General features: G+C 36.9%; 1 long non-coding RNA gene across 2 annotated transcripts in view; it reads right to left on the bottom strand.

The window, feature by feature from the left end:
- Positions 1 to 8,903: 8,903 nt before the first annotated feature.
- The window catches only part of LOC106017517 (uncharacterized), a 30,328-nt gene continuing 18,851 nt past the window's right edge, over positions 8,904 to 20,380 (bottom strand). For both annotated transcript variants that reach the window (XR_011806652.1, XR_011806650.1), the window contains exons 3-7: positions 20,132 to 20,181; positions 19,784 to 19,819; positions 18,232 to 18,303; positions 15,902 to 15,957; positions 8,904 to 14,905 (exon numbers count right to left, since the gene is read on the bottom strand). This is a non-coding gene — a long non-coding RNA (uncharacterized lncRNA). The remainder of the gene's footprint in view (positions 14,906 to 15,901; positions 15,958 to 18,231; positions 18,304 to 19,783; positions 19,820 to 20,131; positions 20,182 to 20,380) is intronic.

The following is a 20,380-nucleotide window of genomic DNA, read 5'->3' on the forward strand; positions in this document are numbered from 1 at the left end:
TTCTTATGATGCTTTCCCCTCTGCATTGAATCTATACACCTCATATATGCACCTTGATTCAGACACTTAAGAAGAAAGAAGCTACCTATTTGTTCTACAGACTATTTTGTAAGAGGGATCAGAATGGTCAGATTTGTTGTGTCACTGGAAGGAGTTAATCTCTAGTAGATTACATTGTGCAGTACTCCTTTCTGCTGTCATAAAATTGCTTCCAGCTCCCAGCTGTCTTGCTATAGATTAGCCATGTGTACTATACTTACATATAGCTACCATTTAGTAATTGTTTTATTTAAAGTGCAATGATTTATATCGTTAGCTAAAAAATAAACAAAAACAAACAAACAAACAAACAAAAACCACCCAAGGATGTAATTATTCTCTAATATCTGCCTTGCATAAACTTAACACAATACAGTTATACCAATTTATAGGTTCTTGTACAAAGACAGTTTATTCCAGATAGACAGAACACACTTACAGAGAAACCACGCTATTGGGACATGGCAACCTGCATCTTGACAGAACCATTATACCTTATGCCAGTATACACTGAAAACCAGTATAACCACAAAGTGTTCTCCAGGCTTTGCAAGCTGAGGGATGGAGTAAAATGAAACAAGACCAATGAAGCCTTTGAGAGTTTCTTAATTCAGAAAGGAGATCGATGTACACTTCTGTGCACCCCTTCCCACCAGTCTTGGCTTGGAGAACCACACAGTGTATAGAGTTTAGGTAGAGCCTTGGGGAAGAAGACTTAGAGAGAAAACATGTAGCAGAACTTTCTCTCCATTAAAATTGCTGCCGTAAGCAGAATCCAGCTTTGTTTTTTCTGTTTGTTTATACCCATTTCCCATTATGGAACTACTCTTGACTTTAGTGGATTTATTACTGGCTTTCTCAAAAACAAGAAAAGTTAGAATTGGGTTCATTATGTCATGGTATGAAACAGTCTGTCAGTAAGGAGGCTGAAGAACATAATTCAGGACTTCTAGAATTTATCCAGTGGTTTTCCTTTTTTATTTAATTTAAAGGAATTTGGACATACAGAAAGGCAAAAGTCCCAGGCAACACATTACTTGGCTGGTTCTGTGCAATACCCTGATTCTGAGCAAACTGATCTATCTTCAAAGTTGGCCTTGAACATGGTTTTGAACCAAATGACTTTCAGAGCTCCTTTCCAAGCTTCATTCAGTGCTCCTATGTTCTTATTTGCTGCTCACTACAAGCAGATGCACCAGTGGTTTTCTATATTTCCATATTTCCCAGTGCTTTGAATTCCAGGACTATATGCAACACCAGTTTCCAGGTGATTCTATGTACTGGTCATGCTCTACACATGAGCTAATTTACACCGAGCAATATGCTGCAGATACTACCTGTCACTTTCCTCTGCTTCCAGCAGCCATCAGAGCTGCTGCCATTCTTTGCTTTATCATGAAATTAATGAGGATTTGTACAAAATATAAATTAATAAACCCAATTGCACCTGTAGCAGTTCAGTCTGGAGTCAATTGGTTGTCTGTATGTTTTCTTATGGCCTCCCAATACTGGAAAAGGATTTCAAAGCTGTTTGTCCTTCATAAAGCCACATCAGTTCCCATACAGTTTTTTTTTTAGCTCAGTCTGGCTGTCATATAGAAGATATAATACTAATGCCAGAGCCAAGTCAGCCCAGAAAGCAGTACATCTGTGTTTTCATGATGCTGAGGCAACCAATATTCATTGCACAGATGATCTGCCCAAGAAGGTGACTGTACATCAAAAAAAAAGTGGAAGTTTCATGTACATGCATTTCACTGACATTTGAAAGATTTGAAGCTCCAGTGTCAGTCACTGGATGAAAATGAAGCAATTTGGTTTATTAATGTAGATGTCAAAATAGTAAAATATTTGGGACAATTATACTGGAAAATTGTCATCATAAATTTTATTTATTTTTTTCTTATTGTGGCATTGCTTGAATACTGTATTTTCCACCATTGGGAAAGTTGATAAACAGAGTAACTGAGCTGAAGCTAAATCATCCATAAATCCATCTTTCAGCATGGTGATTTGCCATTAATTCAGGCACCAGAACAAGTAACTTCATGAAATGCTATGTCGTGCTTCATCTAATTCTTCCAAAAAATAATTTTCTTAATAGTGGGTTTCTAAAGGAAATTGGTATAAATCAATCAAACACAAACATGCACCACTCTAGTTATGGATTATGCCAATATCATAAAACCAGTATTTATAGTGCCTTAGCAAGAATGTATATGAAATACAGCAAAAATAATTCGTCTTCCTTATATGAGGATAATATGGACTACTTTTCTCATATAATAGTCAAAGGACACATTACCCTAAAAGAGATGAAGAAGCATGGGTAGAACAGGCTGAGGCATGGAGAGGTAAGCCAAAGGAAGTACACTCACCCATCCCACAAAGATCTGGACCTGGGTGCAACCAGTTCTTGAATTTCCCCTCAGGCAGTGAGGTTCCATGTCACCACAGCCATGGCTTGGGAATTGGCAGCTATCTGAAGTGATTTTGATCTGATGCTGATGAAGACGTTATAGTGGTTTGACACTGATGAGCAGCTAAGCACCACCATGCTTCTCTCACTCACCCTTCTCAAAAGGATGACAAAAAATACCATGAAAAAAAAAATAAATAAATATATATATATATAAAAAAAAAATCAGGTGTTGAGATCAGGACAGGGAGATTGTTCAGCAGTTACTGTCACAAGCCTAACAGGCTTAGCATAAGGGAGACTAGTATAACTTATTGCCTATTAATAACAGACTAGAGCAGTAAGAACAAAAAGCAAAGTAAAAACACTTTCCACCCATCCATTCACTTCTACATGCTCCCCGCAAGCAGCACAGGGGATCAGGGAATGGGGGCCATGGTCAGTCCCTGATGCTTTGTCTCTGCCACTCCTTCACGGTCACTATCTGCCCCTGTTCCACTTGGGGTCCCTCCCATGGGATGCTGTCCTTCCAGAACTGAGCCTGTGGGGGCTGCCCACAGGCAGCAGCTTTTCAAGAACTGCTCCCACATGGCTCTGTACCACAAGGTCCATCCCCCAGGAGCAAACTGCTCCAACATGGGTCCCCCACGGGCGGCAGTTCCCCCCAGATCGCCTGTTCCTGCAGGGGCTTCTCTCCATGGGCTGCAGCTCTGGCCTGGGGCCTGCTCCCGCAGGGGCTCTCCATGGGCCGCAGCTTCCTCCAGGCCACATCCACCTACTCCACCGGGGGCTCCTCCACAGGCTGCAGCGTGGAGATCTGCTCCATGTGGGACCCATTGGCTGCAGGGGGACGAACTGCTCCACCAGGGCCCTCTCCACAGGCCGCAGGGGAACTGCTGCTGCATGCCTGGAGCATCTCCTGCCCTCCTTCTGCACTGACCTTGGGGTCTGCAGGGCTGGTTCTTACTCATCACTGTCCCAGCTGCTGTTGCACAACAGTGTTTCAGTTTTTTTTTTTTTTTTTTTTTTCCTTTTCCTTTTCTCAAATCTACTCTCCCAGATGCCCAACCAGTGTCACTCATGGCTCAGCTCTTGCCAGCAGTAGGTCCCTTTTGGAGTCATCTGGAGCTGGCCCTTATCTGACATGGGGAAGCTTCTGGGCTCTGCTCACAGATGCCACTCCTCCAGCCCTTCTGCTACCAAGCCTTTGCCACATAAACCCAGTGCAGATGTGCAAAGCTGCTACAATCCATGCTATCATTTCTTTAAGCACATATAAGGTATTGTTGGGTTCTCAGACTTAGTGGAGAGTAAAATTAGGGAACAAGTAACTGACAATATAAGAGGAGAGAGAAAATTCTACAGAATTCTACATAGTAAATCTAGGATCCATTTCTAGAAATAATTTTAGTGACAGATCAATGTTTTAGATGTTGATAAGTACTAATGATACTATTACTAAAGCTGAAAAGACCTATTTTTCTTTGAACAATAGACAGCTCAGAGTTTTCTAATGAGTACTGTGTTGTATTATTAATTATTTGTGAAGCATGTCAATGTATCTTTTTATCCATTTATCTACTGGTTGGTCTATTCATTGCTCTACCTAATTTCCCCCTTGCTGTTTGAGAAATTGTGGGAACAGTCCTAAACCAAGTAAATCCTTTCACTGAATAATCTTTCATATGCTCTTGTGAGAACTTACAGGTTCTCTCCTTGATGAGAAAGAGCTTTTTGTGCAACCACTGGAAGGGTTAGGCTATGACTTACTGATAAACATGCTAGGGCACAAACTTGATCTGGCCTACAATTACCCCTGTTTAACTGTTAATGTTAGCAGTAAAGTAGCCCCATGGAACAGTTTTGGCTCACTGGCACTACCTGAAATGATGTCCAGGATCCATTTGTGGGATACTGTGGGCCAGGAAGCATTCCTTGCAAGCCATATGGGTGAGGCCACTCAGTTTAGGAGAGATAAAAGATCTTATCTGTATGGTGTGAGCTGGGTGGCCCCATTTGGTCTCAGCTTAATAATGCAGTTTCCCACATGTGCCCAGGCGTGCACTGTCTCACAACCATGCTGCTGAAGCAGGTGAGGTTGGAAGGTGAGTCAAGTAGAAGATGACTGCAATAAAGAAGAATAAATGGGCTTGATGGCAGTCAATCTCAGCTGTTTCTAAATCAGTTGGTCACTCTACTAGGCCATTTCATAGTTTGCAATACCTATGATGGGCATGTGATGGGAATGCATGATCAGGAGGCATCCCTTATGCCTCTTGTTTTTGTTAACACATGTAAATTTAAAAACTCCATAAAAATCAGTATAAGTTTTTCATATAAATATGTGTCCCATATATAGCAAAGGAAAGAAACAAAAACAAGCAGGTCCAAACCTAACTCCAGGTACCTTGACTGCACTGACTGCAAAACTTCAGGACAAGTGCAATTCTCCTCATTTCACCCAGAGAGAAGAGAAACCTCTCTCTAACACCCACAGCTCCTCTCACAGTCCTTTCTCTTTTCATGATGCTCTCAGGAGACTTCTGTCTTTAGTTAATCATCCTTGCTGTGGGTATCTTTAAATTGTAATTAGGTGACCTTCCAGATTCTGGGGACCCCTTTTTCAGAAGGGTTCACAGGGATATCATGCCTATGTGATGGAGTTGAAAGATGCTAAATTAATAAAAGACTGACTACAGATATGATTCCTTGTATATAGTAGGAATCCTGTCTTACTAGTGGGTTAAGTGAACCCTATAATAAAATATGTATACTTGTACACTTGTTTTCTTATATTTTACTTTCTGTCAATTAACACTCCATATTTGAGAATACCATAATCTGTGCATGTGTGTCACACAGGGAATTTACACCTTAGCCTGCTCACTTGTTACCCTCATCCTTTAGGATCCCCAGATCAATTTCATTTTTGCATTCTGTGTGTACGTGCCTTTTAGTCACATGCAGAAGCCCTACATGAAACAGCCTCAAAAGACAGGTCAAGGCCTGTTTTATTTACAGGCTGAGATGGCCTCAGTCACTCAGCTTCTGCAGGCAGCTTGCATTATCTGTTGTGTGTCAGTCAGCTTGCCAGCCCTCAGAAAGCCTTTAACTTACAAGTAAATCTAAAGATGAGAAGAGGCAGGGCTGAGAAGATTATGAGATGGGACCTAGTTATTTTGAGGAAGATACAAGCTCCCTTGAGGAACCAGAAACTGTCCTCTGGATAGTAGTAGTGTTTGTATCTAAAATGTTTGTGTCTGATTCTGTACTCCACTACCCAAACCAAATCATAGCAGGATGAAGACACTGGGAACATGCTGTGAGTGATGGGAGAAGAAGCAGTATTACCCTAGAGTAGTCAAATTCAACCATCGGTTTCAGCAGCAGGGCAGTGAGATTTGCACCTGTGCTAAACCTGTGCTTGTCACACATTGGAAAAGTATGGGTTTGAGCTTTTCTCCTCTGCTGGGGTCATGCAGTCACTGGGTAATGTTTGATCTCTGCAGTATCATGACCTTCCGTCTCAGGGTAAGTTTTGGCCTCTAAGTTGACAAATCATCACTGTTTTTTGAGCTCTGCTGTATTACAGTAAAGTTACATCAGCTTACCTACATTGGCTTCTTGTACTATGCTAGGAAAAGGTTCAGCAAGAGCTAAAACTCTCTGGCCTAGGTTTGAACCTTATTTTAAATACAAATATCTCTCCTTTTCAACATAGTCAGGAAAGATAGGGTCATCTTTATACCTGATATCTCAAGCAAAGCAGTGGGTAAATATCAAAGATGTTAAGGCAAGGCAAACATATCCCTTTTATGTTTGTGGGCAGCACTAATGACACAGGGTGAAATTTATCCTCTTATCAAAGGTCAACATAAACCTAGGCACTACTTCAAAGGTGCATTGATCCTATAACTAGTTCCTGGCACTGAGTTGGATTTCACCAAAGTGCAAAACTCATGAGAATCAATAAATTTTATATATCTGTGTAGAAAATATGAGTCTGTTTAGATACACACACATAGCAATACACACCAACTATCCTGGTTTTGCTGGGACAATGTATCATTTTTTATCTTGTGTTTACATATTTTGGACAATTCTTTCTAGCCAGCTGTCCCCCCCTCCCACTTCATCAGTCAAAACATCCATGCTTTCTGCAACTACACAATATTTACTCAAGTTTTGTGTTTACCAGGAAGAAGGTGACAGTCCAGTGACTGAGTATTTAGTACTGCAGATGCTGCTTGGTTTGAAGGGGAAAGTAATAACAAAGGAATTATTAAAGTTGTTATTTCAGGTCTTAGTGAATAATAATGGCAGCTGTTTATTGTTTTCAATTATATTCAGTTAAGGCTCCAAGATATCAAAAAGTTCTTGCACACAATGAAAATGTGAAAGGAGAGGAAGAAGATAGCAAAGCCAATGCTAGACCAACTTAAAATTGATGTCTTTTTGGTCACAAGCATAAATGAGTCACTATGGAGGTGGCATGAGATTTTTGTATTGTGAGTATGGTCACACTAGGTGTGAACCTTTGCATTATACATACTGGAGGAGAAGACACAGCGTCTGCAGTTGGTATTTTTCTCTCTTTTGTTTTTTCTTTCTGTGGTTGTATTTGAACAGGGTGTGCCAATATTTGCAGTATGAGGAATAGCATCAGGACATCTAGTATTCCAGTCTACTATTAAAAGTAATGAAAACACTGTAGCTGCTTGTGCTTTAACTTTATATGAGTTAGTCACTGGTCCCAGTGCTCTCTAATTATAGACTGCCTTGGTGTTACAAATGCAGGGCATGAAGGAAGGACTTCACATTCTTTCTTCCTAGGGTAATGGAGAAGACTGCTTTAAATTCATGCTTGAAGCTGTCCCGTTCTTGGAAAGTGAGTGAGGAAGTGAATATGATTATAATGGGTGGTATCAGCTGAGATGTATTAGGGGGTAATTTGCTCAAGATATATAAGCTAGTGTGTGTGTCCTTTAGTCCTGAGAAAATCAGGATTTTTTTTTTATTTTTATTTTTTTTAATATCCATAAAGATTCTTTACATATCTCAGCTGAATATTTTAACCTGAGTTGCTCTTTCTCTGTAAACCAATGGTAGCTAAATCCCATGTGCTATGACTCATTGTACAAGTTATAATTTATTAAAATGTTCACAAGTTTAAGTCAGAATTCCTTTGTTCAGTCATGTACATGATTGCTTTGGGGGCTCTGATAGGTCACACTCTGACAGCATCAAGCATAATTTCCTCCTGAATATTTTCACACCCCCTACAAAAGCCAATGTTTATTTAGTTTTGCCTTATTTAAGAGTGCATTCATTAGTTTATAACCTTTTGTGATGCTTTCTAAGATTCAACTGAGTGACTCAAATCTGTAAGAATCGCAAATTCCCTGAATATGTTATTATGACATAGAACACATTGAAAGAAAAATTTGTATTCCCATAAAGGATTCAAGACATAGCATTTATTTTTGTGCACTGAAGCAGCTATCTCTATGTGTTGGGGCCCACAGTGGTAAACACACAGGAATGTACGTTATCTTGTTTTTCTGAGTTAGTGGACTTATATGGTAAATTTATAACCCCCCATTTTATAATGCATTTCGAGCTTATAAAATGTGACAGTTACTGATGTTCTCCACCACTGAGTGGGAGTTGTTGGTTCAGATGTAGCTGGTACTACCCAGGTGGAAGGTTTGCATATCACAAATGTGAAATATCAATAGCAAAAGTTAAGAATCAATACAATGAGTGAGACAGCTGGCAACACTGTTAATAAGCTGCAGGGTACACAGCTGAACACAGTAGAGTTGTGGAAGCCTAACAAGTTATCACCTATCGATATACCTGACCCTGGGCCTGCTCCAGCTTTGAGGAAATGCACATTAATATAAAGTTCTTTGATTGACTTCTTGTTTGACTATTCAAAAAATACTATTTTTCTTCTAAATTATATTAATTTAATTTCTGCTATAACTATGAGAACATATTAATAACTAACTAAATATATTTTTTCCCAAACAGTTAAAAGTTGCTACCTGTGTAAGTAGCTTGATTCTGTCAGCTTGTGACTTTTGTTCTTCGCATTGATAGAAAATCACAGCTATGTTAATGGAAGGCACCCTTTGAGCTTGTGCTTCTGTTTGTATTATACAGAAAGTTATTTGTGAAAAGCCATAGCAACCTCCCCTTATTTATTTTAAGCCCTACATGTTGCATCAGTTCTGCTCACTGTTCACCTCATTATTAATTCCTTTGTAAAAAGATTACTTTGTTTAAACAGCTGTTTGTCAAAGCAAAAAATCTGCCAGCTAGAGACCAGACAAGAAACTGAGTTAATATATATTTTAATAATAATAATAATAAAAAAAAATAAAAAGGAATATATATATATGTATACATATATGTATATATATAAGACAGTGTGGTAGAATAAAAATTTAGGACCATATAAAATGCTGAAGATAAGTCAATTACAAATGACATATAAATACATGTATTTCAGAATGCCACTAAACCGTGCAAACGTTTCTGATTTCCATGCAACTATTGACTTTCACTAAGAAAATAACAAAGAAATTAGTGAATAAAACCCCTTTCCTTATTAGTAAAGTGGATTGACATCTGTGAAACACAAGTAGATGCCTGTGAAATATTAGCAGGATTAGGGCACCTGGGGACAAGACCAAGGTGAGGATTGCGCAGGATGAGGTCCTTCTGGGTGTACAGCAGGGTGGACTGAGCAGGGAAGATGAAAAGCAGCCTCATGTGTGGGCAGGACATGGCTTCTGGGAGAGTTGGTGGGAGCACAGAGGAGTGGAACTGATTTTACCGAACCATGCAAACCTTCCTCTAGTAAAACCCCATATAGACACGTGTTGTGCGTTTGGCACCTGGTCAGAAACCAGAGTGATCCTAGCTAGATCTGTTTGGAAAATAGAAATCTGCTGGGCTGAGTTTGGAAAATGATTTTCTTCTGTTTTGGGGTAAAAAGTAAAATGAACAATCCCCCCTCCCACCCCCAAACATTATATATAGTTATTTATTCATTTTAGCAGAAAGAGATTTCTGAAAAAAAAAAAAAGGTGTTTACAGAAAGTTTTGGGGTGCTAGTTGTCTGGCTGCCCAGAAAGTACTGCTCAATTTCCTCTTCCTCTTTCCATAAGTGAAAGTCTATTAGTCTTTCTATTAGTCTTCTACTGGAGTTACTAGCAGCTAAATGTGAAGTCTTTGTCCTGCTCTTCTTTGTTGATGCCTGATCAGGGAGTTCTGTCAACTTTGTGGCTTTCCTCAAAGGCTGAGATGTGGGGGGCTATAACATGAACATCTGTAGCTCTCTTCTCAATAACAGAACAGAAAACTGAATATAAACACTGGAAAAATCAGTTTTATGGAACAAGCATTTTCTGTTTTAATGAAAATAACCTTGATGACAAATTTCTGTCTATTTACTCCAAGTCTTCTCAAAATATGCCAGATACTCTGTGTGGATATTTACTTATGATATCACATGCCACAGCAGGGTGAAAGCTGATTTCCCTGCAAAGTATAGATTTTATATTAAATTATGTATCGTAATGCTACAATGACCTTTGGCTCACTGACATAGTGATGATTCAAGAGTAGCAAATTATCATAAAGATAATGTAGTAATAACTTTTTGTGACATTTGCCAGTTTGTCTTTGGATACATCAGGAAGGGACAAGGTACCTATGCTGTTCTTAGTCATTATTTCTAAATTGTATCTGATGTTTCACTCATCAGGCTCTGAGCATCCTGAGATGACAGATTAAGATGTTTCAATGTTTTATTAGGAATGTAAATATGTTAGTTGGTATATAAACAACCACTTAAAAGTGTATGTGTGTTTGTGTGTCTGCACTGCCATATAAAGGAACTGCAAACCTTTCCGTAGAGATTCCAGTGAATTAAATTCTTAATAAATATTTGACCTTCTTGCATTTCTCAACACATTCTTTCTACATATGCTGCAGTTAAGGTTTCAGAACTTTTTCCTTTTAAAACTTGTTTTGTCAGTCACAATAATATGTATTTCTACCATGCTATTCAGAGATGCACTAGATATTTTCCTGAAATAAATATAGGAGAAGACAATAGAGGCTCATCTAAATGACTGTCTATTGATCATTTAATGCCAATATTGCAGGGGACCATCACAGTATTTAAAATAATTCATCTCTGTATTAGAGGGTTGGATGAAAAGACTACCTTACCATAACATACATAAAACTTATCCAAAAGACATTACTTGTATATTTCAAAAGGAATTCTTTTTACCTTCAAAAAATAAAAACTCAGTTTAATAGGGAAAACTTTCAGTAAAAAAATAGTCTGTTCTGTTCCCTTTTTATTACTGATAATGTTCTGTTGACACAGAAGTCAATAGCAGATGTTGCACAAACCAGGAGAGAAAATAGGTTAAAAAGGGAAAAGAATAAAGAAAACAATTATCATCCAACAAAGGCCACTGCATAAGAAGACAGTAGGGGTTCACTCTCCTTTGTGAGAGTGGAGAGTCAGAAGAGAAAAACATGAAGAACATGAAAAACATGAAAACATGAAAAAATGCAGGCTACTGCTCGCTATTGAAGAATCCAAAGGCTAATATTAGTAATAGGGCAGAGTCATGACTGTGAGCATAGTGCCAGTCAACTAGAGGGAGAAGAGCAATGGCCCCTCAGAAATGCAAAAGAAGTGTTTTGTTTGCATTTTTCTGTTTTGTCCTGGAGTGAAAGAGCTTCTCATGCTTTGAGCAAAGGAATCATTACAAAGAATCATCAGCATATACCTAATCAACCATGGGAGGGAGAGGTGGGAAACCAAGACAGATGACCTGATACTGAAATAACAGTCTTACTCCCCCACTAAATTTTCACTGTAGGATTCTCTTTGCTCATCACAGTGGACTATCTTCCTTAGTTCTGTACTTGTGAGGAATTAGTAATGATATGTTATCCTTTAATTCAATGTCACTTCATGGATATAGTACAAATTTAGGGAACAACAGATCAATATTGTCTATGTCTTGTCTTTCCCATTAGAAATTATTCTTGTCATGAAGGTGAGGATACAATTAAAGAAACATATTTATAAAGTCATAGACAGATATGTTTTAGATAAAGGGAGAGGATTTATTTTATTTTATTTTATTTTATTTTATTTTATTTTATTTTATTTTATTTTATTTTATTTTATTTTATTTTAATTTATTTTATTATTTTATTTTATTTATTTTATTTTATTCTATTCTATTCTATTCTATTTTTTGCTTGGAAAAAATAATACATCTGTTTATACACTGTGACTGGAAAAATGCACGTCATCATGTTTTTGAAGATAACAATATAGATTTATGATCTAATTCTGTAAATGTATGGCAGACTGCTATAAATTTAGGAATAATTTGCTTTGATAACTAACTGGAAAATTAGTGTCATTCCTAGCAAGAAAGAGCATGTTTATAACTGAAACATGCTGTGATAAAATGCTCTAAGAACTAAATATCCTGGAAAGAATTTTAATTCTTATAAAGATAAGTAATTGAAGGAATGCTAATTCTGTTTACTAGGAATGACTCTGTGCCACAGCTACATATCAAATGTATTGAGGAAACCAGGAATATTTTTTACAGGAAAGTTTATGAATCTTTTTTATTTTTTTTTTATTATTTTTTTTAGGTGTGTTAATAAAATTTGGCAAATACAGATACATAAGGAAAATGACCTTACATTGTGAAAAAATGGTCCCAGAATTTTGTAAATAACTGCTATGAACAAAAGGCTGGAACATGCGTAGCAGTGCTGGAGTCACTGCAATCAGATGGTAGGCAGGTGAAGAACTGAGCAAAAAAAAAAAAAAAAAAAGGTAACTATTTATATGGTTGATAAGTATTCCCAGAACTAAAAATGGAAATGTTTCAGTCTACTCTAATGATTAAGGGAAAAAAAAAAAAGTTTTTAAAAATGAAGCACGAAAAAAAAAATAATTAAAAATATAAACCAGTTACACACTAATAATGTAGGGAACAGCATTCTTCACAGTTCAGATAATTCCATACGTTCATAACAAGTAACTGGGTGAAGGAAGAGTAGAAGAAAATAGCTACTAAGTAACTGTACTAAGAATATGCAAATTCTTCCAATGAATCCAGAAATTATGTTTTGTTTTGTTTTTGTTTTTGTTTTCCCTAATACAAATCTGATCAATTAAGGGAGTGTACAATCTTCATGAAAGTTTTGTTTTCTGTGTCTTGAAAGTTGTTTTCTGCATTCATTTTTCTGACAAATCAGAGAAGAGGTGTATCACATCACTCTTCTAGCACAAATTTAAGGCATTAATCACATAGTTAGGAGGTTTTTGATGTTACAGTCCATCCTGAGGAGCTCATGGGCATTTTGACATAACACCATCCATGGGCTCTGGCATCCCTGAAGAGTACAGCATATAACACCTGTTAATCTGGCCACAGTGAGGTAGGATGGAGGTTGAGCAGTGAGCCCTGTCCTTCTTAGTCTTGGGGCAGTGATCAGGGATCATGAAAGGGAAAAGTAGAAAATAAGGGGCTGAGAACAGCCCTTGTGATTGCTTCACTGTAAGCCTCTGAACATGCTTTTTGTATGGTCAGATGTAAGAGTAGAGCTATCTAACAAGAGGATTGCAAGAGGGGAAATGGGTAAGTAACTGATAGTTTAGAATATTACTGCCCAACCAGTGCATGATTTCCCATCCTCTGGGACCAAAAAGAATATGTATGAGGGAGCTGGAGTCAGCTATTGATACTGGGGAGCAGTAGTTTGTGCAAAAGAGAAAAATATTCACTTAGGTGAAATAACCCCAGCTCTGAGTCTAGTAGGTAAAGTCAAAAGTCTGTCCCTCTTGGCTGAAGGCAATCAAACACCTTATGTGCAGAGGTCCCAGCGTTTTCAAGAGCAGATGGTGCCTTTCTGTATGAAATGTTTAATGATGTGTGCTAATGAAGCTGGAGTTTCTGCTGTGTTAGGACACAGGGGCCCTTTGCAGAATCCAGGTACACTTATTTTTTTTATTTATTTATTTTTTCCTGATGGAGCTCAGTGAATGAAAAGAAATAAAAGAGCTGTTACTTTGCTTGAAGGGAAATTCACTTCAGCCAGGGTGCCAAATGTCTATGTATATGTTAATCAACTCCAAATGTATCTTCAGGAAGAAAATTGTTTAAATGAACTGTGTAATTCTACATACCCACTCAGTCCTCCTTAAGATTTCCTTTGTTCTTCAGGTGTGTACTATAGCAATGCATTATTTTATCCCAAAGTGCTCAACAATCCTAGCTACTGCTGATCTCTTTTTGCAGCAAGAAGTCCCTGTGAAGCCCTTGTCAGGTCAACTTCTCAAATGTCTCCTTTGTAGATGTTTAGACAGTGAGTGGGACATAAATAACAATCTTTTGTCGGTACTTTATATATATCTAAGAAAACTTTTACAGATTTATGTAAGAAATCTGTGACCCAGAAAATAACAGGCCAGAGCTCTTCTCTATAGCAACTTCTGGGGGAACCACAAAAGTGACCTTCTTCTTGAAGAGTCCATCAAGCCTACTGGAAGAAACATGTCAGGAAAACCTTCAGTCACCAGCTATAGTCATTGGGCCCTAAGCCATCTTCCTTTGCACTGCTCCACTTGACCAATAGGACAGAGAATGCAGAAAAGCACCATGACGTGTTGTGAAGGAATGTTTCAGTTACTTGCAAGAGGACAATGAATCGGAAAGTCTTAATGTTGGCCTTTTGTAACAGACAGATTATTGATTTTGCAACCAGAACAGTAGTTTTATTTTAATGTTGTTAAATACACTGCCTATGTTTCTTCCCGAGGTTAGAAATGGTTCTGTTGTAAGCATCTATAGCAACTTTATAACATAGGTTTGTCAGTGTTATCAAGCACTGCACATTCACAGTCAGGCTGAATTCCAAGTAACTACTGCATCTGGAAGAAGGAAGAGATGAGGGAGGAAATGTATACTAGGGCCTTGTATTGGCTTTGTGAAATGGTTGCAGCAGTTTGGTTTGAGTCCCTGCTTTTGTGGAGAAGGAATAAGAAAACCTTCATTCTCGTGGTTCCTTCAAACACAAGGATAAGACTCATGCAACATGTCTGAAGGAGAAAGTCTCTTAGGGAGGAAAGCTTCGCTCTCTGTTCTGCTCTCTTGCAAGGGAGGTTATATTTTCAGAGCTCCTGTTGTAGCATATTTTGCTGTTTATTTGGTTGTGCTGTCCGAGCATTCAAGATCAGTTATTATTTTGGCGTGGTGCCATGCCTTTGCTGACAGATGGGAATGACACCACGTGTACCTGTGACATAGACAAATTTTTCATAGGAGACAATGGAGATATTTATCTTCCAGAACTTTCTTCTTGCTGAATCTCAAAGGTCTGCTGTAAGCAACGAAAACATGGGAACCTTAAAATGAATGTCAAAATCAGATTCTTTGTCTAATGAGATATACACAGAAATGCAAAAATTAGTTCCCTCACTGTAAATGCATAGATAAGAATATATACAGTTTTAGTTACAAAAGCCTTTTTTAGCTGTTTATTTTATTTTATTTTATTTTATTTTATTTTATTTATTTATTTATTTTATTTTATTTTATTTTATTTTAATTTCATTTCATTTCATTTCATTTCATTAATAACATTTCTTTTTCTTGTTTTACAAAGTCATTTACTGTATTCAGTGAACATCATACTGGAGTACCAGGCATTGCCCATTACCAGGAGTATGATGGCACTGTAAGGATCTTCTCCTCATGAGTAAATAGAGTTGTAACTTGCTAGATGGGAAATACAAAACAGGTGGAAGAATTTCTGTTTTAAACTTAAAATGACTGTCTCGGTCTCAGAAGTATTTCTGGCTACATATGGATCTGAACATGGTTTACATGCCAGATACACATGGGAATTTTATATTTTCACCAGCTCCCACTGGGATTTTTCATATGCACAGATAATCAAATTATTCAGTTTTGTTGAATTAAGGGTAGAAGTGCAACCCTCCATAGATTAAATGCATATCGTTTAGAATATATCTCAAGCTTTTCTGCACATACTCTTTCAGTGTTGCAATGCCCTGGAAAAGCCATGAGATTCATGCTTTCTTGGAACCCTGAAGCTGGAGAATGTATTTAAATCAGAAAATTCTTAGGACTGTTTGTTTATTTTCTTGGGCTTATCTTTTTAAAGCAAGAAGTGTACAGACAAACCACCAGAAGAAAATAATTTGTAAAATACAATATTAAAATAATCTCTCAGGTGGCATAAGTAATAGATTTCTGTTCAATCACATGAAATATAGAAGTGACCACAAGGCTAATTGAAAAAAGGAAGAACACATTACAAAATGATGAATCATTTACAAATAAGCTACTATACCTGTTTAATATGGATCCAGGCTACCAAGTTTATAATCTCCCCCAGATAATTAATACCTGCTCAAAAGACAAGTAAATGTGTAAGTTGTTTCCCCTGGAGTCATTGGGTCTCTTTCCACTGACTCATTGCTGCATAGAAATGTACCTATTCCATTCCTTCATCTGGCTTAAAAAATATTTTGAACAGCCTGTCAGATTAAGACTGTGCAAGCAGGCAATTTAGGCTGAGGCAAAACCCTTCTGTTAGACAATTTATGAGGAAATTATGAAAAGTTTTTACTGGTTCTGTTTCAGATAATAATAATAAGAAGAAAAAGAAGGGTAAAGAAAAAGAAAGGGAGAGAAAAAGTGTTAGAGAGGAAGGAAGGAAGGAAGGAAGGAAGGAAGGAAGGAAGGAAGGAAGGAAGGAAGGAAGGAAGGAGGGAAGGAAGGAAGGAAGGAAGGAAAAGAGAGAAAGGAAGAAAGAACTTTCAAAGCAGACTAATGTCTAGATTTCCAGAATATGTTTCGAAAATTATGCCCAAAAATTTATCAAAAAATGAAAGAAAAAAAAAAAAGACCAATTGTTATTCCTTTAATTTCTAGATCAGTGCTATTTTTCAATATACATTTATGATTTACAGTTACATTATTATCTCAAGACTTTCTCTTCAGCAACTTTGCAAAGTAATTTTTTAAGCAGAGGCAGAGAATATTTGAAAATGAATATTCTATTTTTTTCTTCACACGTGATTTATAGTACAGAAACAATATCTAAAAACAGGTGTTTTTTTCGTTTTTTTTTTTTTTTTTTCTTCGCTTCTTGTGATTCATTATTGTTATTTTCTTCTTTTTCTTTAGACAATCAACTAAACAATTAGGGTAAGAAAATCAAATATATAAGCATTTTTTTTTTTTGAAACTATACTGGAAAGAATATAAAATTGTCTGTTTGCACCTTCTGAACTTCTAAAAGAACTGTATACTGTCTGTCCCTTATTCTGGATTCTTAGAATCATCATAGAATTGTAGAATAGTTTGCATTGGAAGGATCATATAATTCTAGACCCCTGCTATTGGCAAAGACATTATTCTGAATGATAATGTAGAGAGAATCTTTATTATGACTTTTTTTAAAACAAAACAAAACAAACAAAAAATGGTGTTATAGCAAGGTGAAGACCTTGAACAGTTTAGATATCAGATTTATATTCTATTCAGTCATTTGAGAGTCATAGTTAGGATCTTTATCAGAGAATATTTTCTTAAACTCAAACTTCAGGTTATTCTCCATGAAAATACTGTGAACAAAGTACTTCTTGCCAGCAAAACACTTTGTAATGCTATGCAGTGGTTCAGTATTTTTTTCATAGAAGGTGACCTCCATAGTGTGAAATTGCAGGTTTAATATTTTGCTTCTGTTTAAACAAATGACTAAGGTCTCAGATGGGATATTTTCAGAAGCCAGGGCAGGAGAGAGGTTAATTAAAATGAAAAATATTTTGTCAGTTGTAAAAATCTGTAATTATGTAGAACCTTTTTCTATTTTTAATCTACTCTCAGACATATTGATTTTTGTTTACAGTCTTAAGAACAAGATGACCTGACACTTCCTGCACTAGCAGATGTTCTGGAGCTTGCAGACTGGTGTCAGTCCTCAGCAGAAGGTGTAGAATCTGATTTCAACATACTTTCTATAATAATATTCTAGAAGTGGAGAACTACAGAGGCAGACTCTAAAAAACTTTATCTCTGTGATAAGGCTATTCACTATAGGCCAAATTGCATTAATACCTGGTTTCACATCTTGTTAAAGTAAAAATATACTTGTCTCTTTACTGACCTTACATTATTATAAAAGAAGGCAAAGAAATAAAAAATATTTTCCCCTACCCTATGCACTATTTTTAATATGACTCTGTCCCCTCTTTAATTCCACTCTGATGCACAGATCTTTCAGTTATTCAGGCATATGCTTAGGGGAAGTAGTGAGTCGACTTTCAATAATGGCAAGAGCTCTATAAAAATCACCAATGCGACTGTATTAAGTTCAAGCTGATGCTTTCTCATAGTAATGATCTGGAAGTAAAACAAAACCAAACAAACCTGGACACAGATATTTTTCTTATGGTACACTCTGGTGTAGTTTTCTGACCATTTATTTTATGAAACCTGTTATTGTACCATGTTTCTTTTTTTTTTTTTTTTTTTTTTTTTTTTTTTAAAAATATATGTAGAAGAAGAGAGTACAAATAGAACAAGACATAATATAATTTATTAACAAGTAGATTTTCTCTGATTTTCTCTTCAATAGAATAAGTTTTCTGATAGTAGGGATTATTAAAAGTTTACCTTGCAAAGTTCTCTTCATGCTGATGCTTTCAGTGAAGTCAGTAGAACTAAATTGTTGGGTTCCATTCATTCCTCATGCAAAAATATTTGAATATATTTTAAATTCTTTTCATAAATGAGGAAGTTTCTACTCTCATGTCATATCTAATAATCAATGTCTCGGAGACCCAGTATCCAACATTGTGACATATATATCTTAAAGCCTGAAAGCTATATTGTTGAATTAGTTTGAGTTCAGATGAATAATAAATTCTGCTTTCCTTGTAGTATATCTCTGTTATTGACTGACATGTAGCTATTCCATGGAAAACAGATAATGTCCTTATCCATATTTGAATTTGTTGAGTCATAGAGTTAATTTGAAATGCTTCAATATCTGATTATTGATATATTTGCATATTTTTACTTTTCAGTTAATAGATTTTGAAAAATTGTCAGCTTCCATATTCCCTAAGGAATCTGTTGTTCGATACTTTTCTTAATTCTCAATGACAAAAATTCTTATTTCTTCCTTTCAGGCATATGTCATATAATGTCCCCAGAGCTGGAACTGCAGAAGTTCTTTTGGCCTTCTTTAAGGTCATTCAGGTTCCTACTTAGGAAGCTGTGTGGAAGAAGTTATCCTTGTTCCTCTTTCTTAGACTACAGAATGTAAACCAAATTAAGGAGAGGAGGAAAAACAAACAAACTATTGTTCAGGTTTTTCAATGGCTGCCATATACACTTTATTTAATTATTTAAATATGTATATTTGTATATATGTATGTTTTAATTTTATTGGGAGTAGCCAGTGTTGATGTACAAAGGTGAAATTGTATTTTAACCTGCTTGTAATACTTTGCCTAATGCAGCCCAGGATAACATTAGTCTTCCTTAGAGCAAGGGCACATTACTGGCTCATGTTTGATTCGGTGTCTACCAGGACTCCTAGGTCCTTGCCTGCAAAGATGCTTTGCAGATGTGTGGCCCCCAGCATGTCCTAGTGCATGGGGTTGTTCCTACCCACTCTAGGACTTTACATTTCATGAGCTTCCCGCCTGCCCATTTCTCCTACGTTTCCAGGTCACTCTGGATGGCAGCACAACCCTCTGGGGTCAGCCTCTTCTCCCACTTTTATTTTCAGACTTACTGAGGGTGCATTCTACCACATCACACACATTATTAATGAAGATGTTGAACAGGTCTGGAGCTGGAGTTGATCCTTGCGGTACATCACTGGCCTCCAACCAGACTTTATGTATCTTATTACCACCCTCTGGGCCCAGCCATTCAGCCAGTTTTTTATCCACCTCACTGTCCACTCATCCAGCTCACACATTATCAGTTTCTCTATGAGGTTCTTATGCGAGACAGTGTCAAAAGCCTTACTGAAGTCTAGGTAGGCAATTTCTACTCCTCTCTACTCGTTTACCAAACCAGCCTTTTCATTATAGAATGCTATCAGGTTGGTCAAGCGTGACTTCACCTTGGTGAACACTTGCTGACTCCTTCTAATCATCTTTTTGTTCTTCATGTGCCTGGATTTGGTTTCCAGATCTAGTTGTTCCATTACCTTCTTGGGATGAAGGTGAGGCTGACCTGCAGATCTCTGAGAATTAAAGCCAGAAAAAGTATTTTGAATTAAATCAAGTATTTTCATAAGTAGTCTGGGAGAGTTAATAAGTATCACAATAATGAAAATAAAAGTTAGTAAGTAATTTGTGAGATTCAAATTCTAAGAAGGAAAGACATAATAGAGAAAAAACAAGACAAGTGAACTAGTGTTGGAAAAGTCAGTCAATGTAAATGATGGCAATCTGATACACTGGGGTGAATTAATGAAATCACTGTGTTCAGATGGTGGGAGGAGCCACAGAAATAGGAAGTAATGTTCTGCTGGTGCTGCTGCTAAACCAAATACCTGCTTTCACTGTTGAGATTTTGCTGATTGTGCTGTGTTGCACCTGTGGTCTGCAGTGGCAGGAAATTCATGTCAGAAAATGGGCATGTTTGGGAATGAAAAAAGATACAATAAAGCTAAATACAGATTGTTGGTTCTGTGAATACATATATGTGAAATTTGTGCTTTTAAATTCTGTCAGAAAATATGTATTGTGATGTCCTCTGGAATGGTTGGTTTAATCACAGTTTATTTGCCAGTAGTTTGTTA

This window comes from Anas platyrhynchos, chromosome 1 (assembly GCF_047663525.1).
Source record: "Anas platyrhynchos isolate ZD024472 breed Pekin duck chromosome 1, IASCAAS_PekinDuck_T2T, whole genome shotgun sequence".
Classification (NCBI taxonomy): domain Eukaryota; kingdom Metazoa; phylum Chordata; class Aves; order Anseriformes; family Anatidae; genus Anas; species Anas platyrhynchos.